At 39.7% G+C, this 10475-nt stretch overlaps 1 protein-coding gene across 7 annotated transcripts in view; it reads left to right on the top strand.

The window, feature by feature from the left end:
• Positions 1-99: 99 nt before the first annotated feature.
• Positions 100-10475, top strand: part of TACC2 (transforming acidic coiled-coil containing protein 2) — a 127905-nt gene continuing 117529 nt past the window's right edge. For all 7 annotated transcript variants that reach the window (XM_041461569.1, XM_041461565.1, XM_041461570.1 and 4 more), the window contains exons 1-2: positions 100-226; positions 9526-9657. The gene's annotated coding sequence lies outside the window, so the exon portion shown is untranslated. The remainder of the gene's footprint in view (positions 227-9525; positions 9658-10475) is intronic.

Below are 10475 nucleotides of genomic sequence, written 5' to 3'. Positions count from 1 at the left end.
AACTGATGTGTCATAGCCCCACAGCTCCCTGGGTCAGATTCCTTACACTTCATAGCTCTCCAGCATAGTGTTCTCAAACATCAGCCAATTCACACTAATAGAACACTTTCATGTGATCCAGGGAGAAAGGGGATCCACACACCAGCCAGGAGGGAAGGAGTGCAGAAGGTTATAAAAATCAGGGACAGAGTGGTGCATTTTCATTTTTAGTCTAGAGGAAAATTGGGTAAGTAATTTTTTATTAGTTCTTTAAATTTAAAAATGTCTAGACTCAAAACAGTTTACTAATTATGTTTTAGACATTACAAAAAGGCAAAGGGAGTGTCTGACAAGTAAAAGAATTTTTTTTTCTCTGTACCAGAAAAAAAAAGAGTGTCTCCTTTGAGGTTCTATAGTTTCATGATCTCTTGTATAACTTGTTTTACAATCCCATACCCTATATAGTATGTCTACAGGATGATGTCTTGTTTAGTCAGTATCTCTATAAGACCAAGAGACTGATCATTAAATGTGCATGTCCTAAAATAGCTGTTTTAAAAACAAGTTACAACATTACAGACTGTCATAACTATTTGCAAATGCTGGAGTTGTTAAATGTGGCTCTCTTCCACTTGTTCTTTTTTGCAGAAACAGTTCTAAGGGTTTGTGTCAGAAAGGATTGCTTGTTGTTTTGAAGTTGCCATGTAACAACAAGAATGTGTGTTTCTCATGCAGAATTTCAGGGATAAATGAGCTGGCTGCTCACTAGACAGATTATGCAGATGTTTGATGATGTTCTTAAGTGGGAACTGTCTACGATGTTTTGTCTTTCATGCATAGCAAAGTTTGTTTCAGGCTGTAAAACACAACACTGAGAAGTTGTAGGTACAATATTGCCTCTGGTGACCCAAAACTTATAGATCTTCAGGTAGCTGAAGTCAGTTCCAGTCTTACCCACTAAGGAGAACCAATTAAATCAAAATAAGATTAGAAAAAAATTAATTGTTACTGTTTTTAACATGGATGACATGATACTGAAATCCTTTGTCAAAGTGTCAGTCCATGGCCACTTCAGTTATTTCTGGATTTTATTACTGAGCAGGGTTTATATTATCATAATGTTTTGGAAAACATCATAATGTTTTTGGAAACTGTTTTCCAAGCTTAAAAAATGGGTTTATCTTCAGGCAAAACTAACGATTCTATTGACAGGCAAAGGATGACAATGGCAGGCATGCTTCTATCTGTATTATAAAGCAGGTATTTCCCACAAAATCTGATCTTACCTCAAAAATAGAGTGTTTATAGCTTGAATTTTGTCTTTGTGATTCAACTATTCAAGATCAAGCTGCTAACAACTTAGGAGCAGACTTTTTTCCCTTTACACAACCCAAAAGATGAATTAGAGACCTGCAATATACATATAGGAGTTAAAAAAAAAAATCCATCCCTTCATGTCAAAATGCTTTCCTTATAGATTCAAATTTCAGTTAAATGCTAATACATAGAACCTATAAATCTTATTTTATAAGGATTTTGGACAGGAAAAATGCTGGTAGTTGACCAGAAAAGTCAGATGGGCCTACGGGTGGATGATCTTAGGCTGAGTTTTAAGTAACCTGACATCTCCATCTGCATCTGCATCACATCCAGCCATTTTCCCATCTCTAAGGCAGAGTCCTGTGACAATGACAGGCTTGGGTGTCCTGGCCTAAGGAGATCAGAGGGCACTTGGCACATGCATGAATGTCCTAGCGAGTGTTTTCATCCAGCATTGTAGCAATCTGTGGGAAGCAACCTAGTCTGGGGAAAAGCCAATCTGAGCTGATCTAAGTTACATCATAGTTGGGGTCTTATCAGTCAAGTCCATAGCAAGTCTGAAAAAAGTAACATTTTACCCTACTCCTATGATCTAGGCGTAATGCTAAATGAATGGCTTAAGTGCAGTTAATTGATTCCACATTTAATTGCAGAAATTAATGGTTTGAAGAGCTGCACTGCTGACAGCCAGGATAAGAGTTGAGCCATCAGAGATTATAGTTTTTATTTTTCTTGACATAATCCTTTTCTAAGTACTAAAAATCACATGGTGAAACAAAGTTTGATTGAAGTTTTGTATGTTTTCATTAGAAGTTCTTTAATGCAGGATCCTATGAAAATACAGCAGTTGGTCAAGATCCATATACAGAATATACAAGCCTCAGCAAGCTTGACAAAATACTGAACTATATATTCTTGCCAAATTAAATTTGTCATTAAATGCTAGTTAGGACTTGACAGACTCATTTACTTCCCTGATTTCCCAGCAAGCATAAGATCCAGCCAGCCCTCTTTCTTCTTGGTCAAACCCAAGCTTCAGCCAGCTCTGAGCCCCTGCAAATGGATTCAGATATTTATATTTATTTGCTTCATGCATAAACAGTAATGTGCTGCAGGGAGCTTTGTAGGACTTTAATGGGTCTGTGCATAAATCAAAGGTAAGAATGATTTATTTTATTACCTAGATGAAATCTGCTTTTCTGAGTATAAGTAATCAGAAAAGGTTTGCTGGTTCATGGCAACCTGACTGGGTGAAAACAGTTTTTTCCTGCTACCAAAACATACTGTGATTAATATAGTGCTAATACTTTTGTTTTGATATGAACAGCTGTCATGTTTTCTACAGCTGTCATTTTTTCTACAGGAATATTTTAGAAGGGAACATGACCAATAGAATTGTGAGTAAGAAAGCAGGATGATGAGATAATATCCCTAGAAACAATGAAATAAACCAGAAAACTTTATCAGTGAACCAACACTATAGATGTTTCTGCAGAACAGATCTGAGGAGTTGACAAACTGAGACAAAGGAATCCTTTGGTAAATATTATTTCAGAACATTTTGTCCCATTCCCAAAATGTGTTTCCTCCAGCAGACTTTTAAACTACCTCTTTTGGGGAGATGCTAAAATAGGGAAGGATTTGTTCCTCAGCTCTGTTTTCTGTGATTCTGTGAAGTGTCAGCCAAACAGCACTGTGCACTGAGGGGTCACTGTCAGATTTTCACAAACCCTCCAAAAAAGGCAGAGAGGATCCTTCTAGATATTCTGAAGCACCAACAATTTCTGATATTGACAAATTGAAATTGTGAGCAACTCCTGGTTGAAGGCAGAAACACAACTGCTGCAGTAAGGGAAGGGGGGGAAAGTACAAAGAAGCTGTTCATGAGTATCAAAATCCCAGTTTTCACAGCACAGCTTCATGAATCTGCAGGTTTTGACCTTATCTGCCCATATTTTAATGTGTGCTTTTCTTCTCCAGCACTTCAGGGGGATGTGTGTGCTCCATTATGCAAAGCTGTCAGTTCTGACAGCAGTGGGATCTGCTGCCTGTATTTCTGTGTCTGTGTTTTATATCTACAGCATATTGACACTATTGAAAATACAGACATTATTAGTATCTCCTGTGCTGCCTACTTTTTACATTGCTGTTACTCACAGTTTCCATGCAACTTGCAACTGTAAACTGAAAATGATACTTAACCACTTTCTTGATGAGAAAGACCTGATTTTAGCCACACTTTTGGAGCATTGCACAGTTTTATTGAACCCATATGAAAATCTCTGCGTGATGCAAGGGGCAGGAGGTTTAAATTCATGGTCTACATAAACTGGGTTTTTTTTTCTTTGGTAAACTCTTTTTCTTTGGTAGACTCTTAAATCACACAGTGCTCACACCAAGGGGTGAAATGTGGCACGACCACTATCATGGAAATATTCTTGAATTCTAATAAACAAGGCTTAACATTTCTTAATTGTCCTACATGCAATATTTAGTTCCTGCATGAAGACTCACCAGCCCAAAACAAAGATTTCAGTCATGGCCCTATTAAACTATTTCTACTGGTAAAAAGGTTTCAAGAGTTTCAGAGATTATGCTTGAGCCTTTTCCGCTAATATACTGTACAATCTCATAATATCATTTTGTGTAAGTTCTGTTCTTACATATGAAGAGTTTTGAAGAGTCAATCTATGTTCTATCACACTTTCCAGAGAAGAATATTATTCATTTCTAACACAGGAGTTCACCAAGTAATCTTTAAGAGTTTTCTCAAACAAGAGGGAAAGACTCACATTTGGGTACAAGAAGAAACCTAAATCTTTATTCACATGAACTTTAAATAGGACAAACAATTGTAGGCCTTATTTTGTGCTCATTCCACTGGCTTGAAATATGTTTAATATCCATGTTTTGGTACTGGTGACTGGTACTTAGTTGCCTACACGTTGTCATGGTTTCCTATTTAAAGTAGAATTTTTATATATTCAAGGTTATAATCCCTGCTTAAAAGTGCCAGTGTAGTGCATAATTATATATTACAACTATTTTGTGAGCCTGGTCTCCAGGGAACCCTCCCCAAACCAAAACTGAGATTGAGTTAAGGTACTGTAAAGCCTGCAACTGGCATATTCCTTAATGATGATGAAATGCCAATGAAAAAATACACCTGTAAATTAAGAGTGAACTTCTGAAACTGGATATTGTGGAGAATGAGTGGAAAATGAGAACATGAATATAAATAGTGGAGACCCAGCTGGAGAAGGCAATAAGTTATAAGAATTTAAATCTGTCATTAAGTGAAGCTGATTAGGTTTAGGTCTGTCAGGAGGATGAAGAGTTGTGCCATCTGTAACAACAGTGAGCAGCTTAGGTAACTTCATCTCCACCAACCACCAGGGATCACCAGGACCACTTCCCACCAGCACAGCATTAGATCATCTTCTAAAAAAGCCACTGCCACAAAGGCAAACATCAAACCTGGTCTGCAGGGGGATAATGCAGTTCAGGCACCATTTGTTGTCACCAGGTCATCAAAAATACCTGGAAGCCTGGCTGTAACTGACTTCTCTCAGTTTTGTTTTGCAATTCTGCTTAGTTGAATCAAAGGAATCAGGGAGAAAGGAGGTTTATAATTTATATTCAGCTTAAATATTATTCATTACTTTAGTTTTAACATGGTAACAGGTATGAAACTATGGCAATGTCTGTAAGGAAGCATTCTTATTAGTATGCAATTATTATCCTTTGGAAAAAAAACACATAAAATTATTTTAGCCTTACTGTTGTTTGGTTACTTACTTATTTAGCCTTGTTGTTGTTTTGGTTTTTTTAAATTTATGGATGATGTTACTCTGCACAAAACTGTTCTTGGCTGACCTTACAAATAAACCTGAGGAAACATTTTGGTCCTGATTAGCCTTGAAATGTGATGGAGTCTTTTTGTGCAGAGTTAGATCACACTTAGAAAAACCCATAATCCAGGGAATAGTCCTTGTAAAATATAATATCTTCTTTTAGAGCAGTCATGCCAAATCAAACAGTAATCATCTTCATTCTGTATCATTATTCTGAGGGCTGAACACCAGCTGTACTTTCCTGCTTAGCCCAGGATTACACAACATGTTAACAGCCTGATCACTCAACTCCTCTGTGCCACAATTTCTGCTTTTCTAAAATGTCAGCAGCATTCTCCTGCTTTGTGAATCGGTGAGGAGCTTGCACAAGTAATCCAACTAAATGTAATCCAACACAACTAATCCAACCTTTTTCAAGGTGCAGAAGACTGAAGAAGCTCAACAAATTTAGTTTCAAAGTAAATATTTTTTTCATCCAAACTCGGGAATCTTTGTAAACAACTTACGAGCATTATCTTGACTACAATTTCAGAGGTCAGTGACTCAGTTCCCAGAGTTAGTCCTGCAAAAACCTAATACACTTGCTTGGACTAGACTATGAAATCTAACCCCTGTCTAGTCATTAACAAGTTGTCTTGATGTGCAGCTCTCCTGAGAGATTTATTTTCACAGCCTGCTCTCACTACTGACAAAACACAGCATTTCTGGAGTAAGAGTATTGACAACTGCAAAATATTCAATAGCTGAGTTTTTATCTAATTTATGCTCACTCAGTGATCTAACAGCTATCATGAAATTATTAAAAACAGCCTCAGGCTACATGGTCTCTAACTGAGGATGAAGGATATATTCTGCATAAGATATCTGCATTTTTATATATGGAATATGTAATATTTACATGTGTATATATGTGGGACTATGTGGTAGGTGGCTATGTACCTGTGTTGTGTCAGCAGAAAGAAAACAAATAAACATCCTGAGGAGAGTCTCTGAGTGCTGGAGGCTTTCCAGGAGCCTGAGAAGAGTTCTCCTCTCCTGGGATATTTGTGTGGGCATGGAGGGTGTGTGAGCACAAAGCCCAGAAAGCAGCTGCAGCCTGCCAAGCCTGACATGTCAACACACCTCAGGCCAGGAAAGTGGGAGATTAAATACTGCTGCCATCCGCAGTTAGGGAGAGACAGTTGTTGGCAGCTGGTTCAGACCCCACAGCTAAAGCAGAAGAAGCAGGAAAGAACCCCTTCCCCTGATCTGCCTCTTCCCTGCCTTCCCATCAGCTCTCAGAAAACCAGTGCCTGTGGCAACTCTGCTCTGCCTTGTATTTCCACTGAGTCTCTTGGAGAAAGGAAGGAGAAAAAAGGGAATGCATGAACAGAAGAAACAGGTAAACTCAGAAGGGAAAGCAAGAAAAATAATTTGAAGGAGGAAGGACCTGAAAAGAGGCAAGAAGGGGCTTGGAACACAAGTCCCGTGAGGAACCCCTGAGGGAGCTGGGGGTGTTTAACCTGAGAAAAGGAGACTCAGGGGTGCCCTCATCACCCTGTACAGCTCCTGAAAGGTGCCTGTGCTCAGCTGGGGCTGGGCTCTGTCTGCAGCAGCACTGACACAACCAGAGCACACAGGCTCAAGGGAAATGTAGGTTGGATATCAGGAAAAAGTTTTTCACAGAAAGAATGACAAAGTTTTGGAATGGCCCTGGGGAGGTGGTGCAGTCACCATCCCTGGGTGTGTTTAACAAAGCCTGGATGTGGCACTGGGTGCCAGGGTTTAGTTGAGGTGTTGGGGCTGGGTTGGACTCGATGATCTTGAAGGTCTCTTCCAACCCAGAAATTCTGTGATTCTGTGAAAGAAATAATTCATCCTGTGATGCATTCTTCCCAGGCCCTACATGTGCCTCTAGACATGTTAAGCCAACTGATCCCCACCTTGTTTCTTCCTCTGCCTCACATAACATGGATTTTTGTCTCTCTGAGTCATGCTCCACCATTCCAGTGCTGAGACTGGACACCAGAGCAGGCAGACCAACTCTAAGGAGCAGAGAGCAGGTTCTAAAAATCCTCCCCTCACATCAGACCTTCTACTGCTACTTCCAGAATTTTGCCTCAAGTCAGAGGGCCTGTTCTTCCTGCCTCAGCTGGGAGATTTAGGAACAGAAATACCTCACTTTGACTGAATGACTGCTTGCATTTAGAGTGTGAAAACACATGTAAACTTTGTCAGGTTGGCTATGGACCTGACTTACACAGTCATATATGTCTCATAATACAAGTGTTGGGGAGATATTGTTGATAAACCATAATTAGCTGTTTATAAAAGGCCAGCGTAATAATAAGGAAACATCTTGCAGTCAGTCCTGCACAATGATAGGCACAGGTTGACCAGGTGAGCTATGTAGGTCAGCCTCCCCTATAGCTCCCAAGCCCTATTAGCTGGTGGTGGTGTTCAGAACTTAAATAGGAATTTGTGTCCAGCTCTCCATAGCTGGAATGTGCATGTGGGCATGGAGAGAGAGTGCACAGAGCTGTGTTTTGTCTGAATCCACAGCCTCTCCACTGTCTGAAGTGCTGCATATGGAATCTGGTGAAAAACTGCTGGTATAAATGTGGTTTGGAAAGAGAAATGTTCCAATACTTGGATATTCTTATTTGGATCATATATATTTTATGAAAAACTTTTGGCATCACTTTAAGGACTAAGCCCCATGCAGTACTTTTGACATCTGCAACCAGTGCAGCAGAAGGGGATGTACGTGACCTGAAAACATTTAATGCTCAATGCACAAGGGAAAGATTATTGAGATTCACAGATGAAGGCACTGAACACCATTTTAGGCACCCTGAGGTGGCCATGATATCCTCATGGGACTAGCAGATAAAACACAAAGTTATCTGAGACCCATGTCTTCCAGAGAGGCAGTTAGGGGATAAGTAGAATACAACAGAATCACACTTAAGATTGCCATAATCACTTTTATTTATTATTGCTTGAAACTATATAGTATTAGGAAAGTTCTTATAAGAGCTGAAATGATAGACTTTCTTTTTCAGCTGGGAAAATATTAATAGATAGGAAGTAAACCAAAATTATTTAGCACCCCCATGTTTCCTTAGGAAGGGCACCTCCTGATGGAGGTTCCAATAACATTAACTCAAATTCCAGCAGAGTCTGGTAACTGCAGCATGCTGAGGGAGCCAGTGCTGACATCCTAGTTCTGCCACTTGGTGAGCTTTTTAACCTTGGGCAAATCCATTAATCTCCAAAGAAATATGTGTCTTCTTCTGCACTTTTGTGCCATAAAACATAAACATCTGAAGGATGCAGGAGTGCCCTGAAGTGCTACATGGGGCTGATTAGAAGCAATGGAAGTACGTCACCAATTGGATTTTTCCAGGCCAGGTTATCATCCTGATTGAAAACTAGCCAGAAATGGGAAGAATAATTTTTAACTTTCATAACCTGTTTTTTAAAACATGTTTTTGTGTCTCAGTGGGAAGTATTCAGCACCTCTGCTTGTTTTCTTTCACACTTTTACATCAGCCAGGGCTGGGCTGCATCCTCTGCCATCCTGTGAATCTCAGTCCTACATGGGCTCAGTGATGTGATCTCCATAGGCAGTTTCTGGTTTTCTTGGGGGAAGGGCACCAAAGTACAATTTCACAACTCTCACAAAAATCCAGCTCAGCTTTCCGTTGCCAAGCGACATCACGGCTTTGCAGCAGATCCAGCTGCTGATGTTACCAAGCAACGTCCTCCCATCAAGTTGTGCACTTGAAAATCATTACTTGTTTATTAGTTCTCACGGTGGGCTATGGTTTCCCCCCCAGATCTTGGTATTTGCTCTTCTAGAATTTGTGAGAAAGCAAAAGACAAAGGAGTGATGTAGGTCAGTTGTTCTTGCAGATCTCTGTCATATTGTTGGAATATGAAGTAATTGAGAATGGTTTTGCACTATTACTTCAAGATTGGAGAAGAGTAAAATTCTGAACACCTCCCCTTTCTTCTCTTGCCTAAGGGAACAGCTGGTGTGTAATAGTATGCTCAGTGCTTCAGCAGAACTTTGCCATGTTTTATATGTAGCATCAATCATGTGAAAGTAAGGAACATAAAATATTTTGTCTTAAATTGGCAGTATTTGTACCATAAAGTAAAATGATCTCACACTGAATTGTCTTCTACAAATACCTAAGGTAGCATATATTCAATATACAAGAAACTAACATATATGTGTAGTGTGTGGTTGGTAAATGCACCCAATACTGTATATACTCGGATTAAATTTGATCACTCATGACAAATTATTTGGATCTTACTGAAATAGTAATTTATTAACCCACTACATAGCTTACCTTTAAGTCTGAGCTGTATTCTCCCCTAGTTTGAGTCTTCCAGTCCTCCTGGGTTAAATCCTGTTTTGATCAAGAAAAGACAATCTCTCCCTGGATGAGCATGAAGAGTGGGTGAGGAACCACAGGGGAGATTCCAGCCAACAACAGTAAAGCAGCCCTATGTGAGTACTTCTTCCCCCATCATAAAATCAAAAAGAGAATAAATAGAGACTTCAGAGCATGTGGAATTCTCTCAGAGCTGGTGGTTTACACTTCAGACTGGAACAGAGCAGATCAGCAAAGGTGGGAACAGCTTGCAGTGAAGAAGGGCTGCTTGAGATAACTGGGATAGAAGTGAATTAGTGAATCCTAATTTATACATGAGAGTGGGTCAGGAAACTGACCCAAAGCTACAATGCCAGTGCTGTCAGTCAGGGCTTTTTCAGGCTCACAGGTGGGCTTTGTTGGTGTCACTGCCCTCATTTCCAGGGCTCACAGTTCTGGCACCAGCGCAGGATTTGCCTGTGAGGCTTTGCAAACCTTACACAATTGACCCAAAGAGAGGGATTCTGCTTTGCATGTATGTTGATAAAAACACACAATCAGAAATCATCATCTACAGATTACTGAAAGTTGTTTTTCCCCAAAGTTTCTGCCAGACAATTGTTTTGCAAGGCAGCTTCTTCACTTTCACTTTGTGGCATTTTCTGGCCTTAGCTTAGACATGGAATAGCCCCAAATGTGTGTTCAGTTTGTTGTGATGATGAAATAATGCAGTAGCAGAAGTGAGGATGTATTACCAGGCTTGTGTTTTCCTGAGCTCCCACAGGATCTCTGCTCTTAAATTCATGGCAGAGAGCCTAAACAAAAAACATTGCATAATTTGTTCTCTATAAGACAATCAATTGTGCAATGCCCCTCTCTTTGGTTTTAAGACAGAACACACTAAAATTTTGAATTTATGAACTTCAGATTTACTGGATTCTGATCTGGGCTGGGG

Source organism: Pyrgilauda ruficollis, unplaced genomic scaffold (assembly GCF_017590135.1).
Source record: "Pyrgilauda ruficollis isolate IOZ18807 unplaced genomic scaffold, ASM1759013v1 scaffold15, whole genome shotgun sequence".
NCBI classification, from domain to species: Eukaryota; Metazoa; Chordata; class Aves; order Passeriformes; family Passeridae; genus Pyrgilauda; species Pyrgilauda ruficollis.
The sequence above is the reverse complement of the archived record's forward strand: the minus strand, read 5'-3'. Positions and strand labels throughout refer to the sequence as shown.